Here is a 3,247-nt window from a genome sequence, read left to right as displayed (position 1 = left end):
GGGAGTCACAGACTGAAACAGGCTCCGGTCTCTGAGCTGGCAGTCAGCACAGAGCCCGACGCGGGGCTCGAACCCACGAACCGCGAGATCATGACCTAAGCGAAAGTCGGACGCTTAACCGACTAAGCCACCCAGGCGCCCCTTGAGTTCTATTTTAATTCCATTGTAGTTAGAAAATAAACTCTGCATTATCTCAATATTCTTATATTAATGCCTTATTTATGCCCCATATATAGTTCATTTATTGAACATTTCATGTGTAACTGAAAACAATATGTATTTTACTGTTCTAATAAAGTGTACAAGTGTCAGTTATGTCAAATTTATTGAAGGTGATGATCAGGTCTTCTATATCCTTACTATATTTTCTTTTACATTCAGTTTATTTTTTTCTATTAATAATTGAGACAGAAAAGTTAATATCTTTAACTATAATTACAAATTTGTCTACTTGTCCTTTAATTCTCTTTTTGCTGCATGTTCCTTGGTTTTCGTTTATAAAGTGCACATATATGTCTCCTTGTAGAACTGACCATTTATCATTGCAAAATGTCCTTTATCTTGAGTGGTATTCCAAGCTTTGAAACATACATTTTTTAACTGCCGTAGCTTTCCTATGATTAATATTTGTAAGTCCTCTTTCTCCATAATTGTACTTTTAACCTACTTGTGTCCTGATATTTTAAATGAAGCTCTTTTTAAAACCATAGAGTGAAGTATTGTTTTTGTTTTTCCCAATCTGGCAATGTGTACCTTAATTTGAAGGGTTTCATCCATTTACATGTAAAACCTAATTGATGAAGTTCAGTGTACTTCTACCATCTTACCATTTCCCCCCCATTTGTGCCCTCTATCTTTGTTTCCTTTTTTTTTTCTCTTCATTGGTTCTTTTAGATTAATAATTGTTCTTTTTGCTGTCTTTGTCTTGGGTTTCATTTGATCTTGACACTATTGTCTCATTAGCTGTACCCCTTTGTTTTAGCTTTAGCAATTGCTCTGTGGTTTGCAACATATCATCAACTTATCAAAGTTCAAATGAATATTACATACCACTTCACATATAAGGTAATAAATGTATAACAGCATACACTCTTACTTTCATTCTTTATGCTATTATTAGTATATAATTTACTTCATCTTTTATAAACCCCATCATATATCACTATTATTTTGTTTTAAATATTTAATTTTTTAAATAAAATTTTAAAAAAAGAAATTTTTTTATTTTTTATGTTTGTCCACATATTTGCCGCTTCCATTGCTTTCATCTCTGTTTATAATCCAAATTGACATCTAGCATTATTCTATTTCAGCCTGAAGGACTTCATCTGATAATTCTTTCAGTACAAGTCTGTGGTGATGGATTCCTTGACCTTTGTTATTTTTAAACATCTATATTTCAATGACATTTTTGAAGAATGTTCACTGATTTTAGAATTTTAATTTGACATGTTATTTTTCTAGTATTTTAAAGATTTTATATGTCTCTGGCTTGTGTTGTCTCTCCTGAGAAATATAATTGTTTTATTTGTTTTCTTCCCTCTATTGACATGTATTTATTTTTCTTGCTGCTTTCTAAGATTATCTTTTTGTCATTGGTTTTCAGCAATATGATTATGTAGTTCTATAAGTGGCTTGTGTGTGGGTGTGGGTGTTTAATCTGTTAAGTGAGTTTTTGGATCTGGGAGTTCATATATTTGGGGACTATTATTTCTTCAAATATAATTTTTGCCCCAATTTCTTTCTCCTGTCCTCCTGGGACTCTAATTACATATATGTGAGAATATTTGCTACCATCTTATATGTCACTGAGACTGTGTTCATTTAATTTTACAGCATTTATTTCTGTTTCACTTTGGCTATTTCCTACTGCTGAACCTTTATATTTTCTAATTGGTTTTCCTATGATATCCAATTTCCTACAAAGCATATGAGATACTTTTTAATTTCATGTACATATGAATATATAAATATAAATATACATTTTCGTTGTAGAATATCTACTAAATATTTTCTACAATTTCCATTTTCTACTGTGCTTGCCCCATCTGTTTCCTCATTATCCCCATCATTTCCTTTGTCTTTGTTTGCTAATTATAATGTCTCTGTCATCTCTGGGTCCATTTTGATGACTGCAAATAAAATTTCTTTGATTATGGGTCACATTTTATTTTCTTTGTATGTCTAGCAATTAAAAATGAAAATTTAGTGGATATTATGAATACTATTTTGTTAAAATCCAGTATGTATATTTTAATATGATATTGGTTTTTTTATGGCAGGTAGTTAATATACTAACAGTTCTGCTTCATTTTTCAATGAATTTTAAAACTTTGTTAAGGTACATATAAAGTAGCTCTGATAGGTCTAGGATAGCCTCATTTTTTTATTGAGATAAATTAAGACAAGTACCTGGGATTTTCAGTTAAATCTCTGGGCTGGTTATAATTTGTCCAAGAACTTAAGGAGATGCCTGTGTAGATTTCCATGGCTTCCTTTCAGCAGAACTTCCTCCTGAACTTTCCCCCTTTCCTGCAAATTCCAGCTTCCCCAGCAGCCCTGTACCCTGATTTGTGCCATTTCAATGAGGTTCCTCTTCTCTGTTTGTACGCCACATTTCCATATCTTTTTTAGAAAGTACCTCCAGACAAAAGGCTGGATCAATCATAACACTTTCTTGTTTTCATTCTCTGAAGGGTCACAATTCTGCACTTCCTGTATTTCTTTCTTTCTTTTTTTTTTTAATCTTTTTTATTTATTTCTGCGAGACAGAGAGACAGCGTGAGCAGGGGAGGGTCAGAGAGAGAGGGAGACACAGAATCCAAAACAGGCTCCAGGCTCTGAGCTAGCTCTCAGCACAGAGCCCAACGCAGGTCTCGAACCCACGAATCGTGAGATGTTGACCTGAGCCAAAGTCGGACGCTTAACCGACTGAGCCACCCAGGAGCCCCTGTGTTTCATTTTTATAGTTGTTTATGCTGGCAGGATTATTCTGATATGAATTATTTTATCATGATAAGAAGTAGAAATTGCTCTTGATCATATTTTACTTCATATTGTAGTTCTTGTATGTTCAGCCCTCTTGTGAGACTGGAAGCACCAGGGGAGCAGAGTCTATGTACGTTATTCATCTTTGCTTTTCCTCCAGAGTATTGTACACAGGCTATATGCTATTTATTATGTTGGCTATTTAATTTTATTAAATATTTTGCCAAACATTAATTTTCTTTCACTTATTAGTCTGTTT

This window comes from Hyaena hyaena, unplaced genomic scaffold (genome assembly GCF_003009895.1).
Source record: "Hyaena hyaena isolate Hyena2069 unplaced genomic scaffold, ASM300989v1 scaffold_1083, whole genome shotgun sequence".
Classification (NCBI taxonomy): Eukaryota; Metazoa; Chordata; class Mammalia; order Carnivora; family Hyaenidae; genus Hyaena; species Hyaena hyaena.
This window is presented reverse-complemented; position numbering follows the sequence as displayed.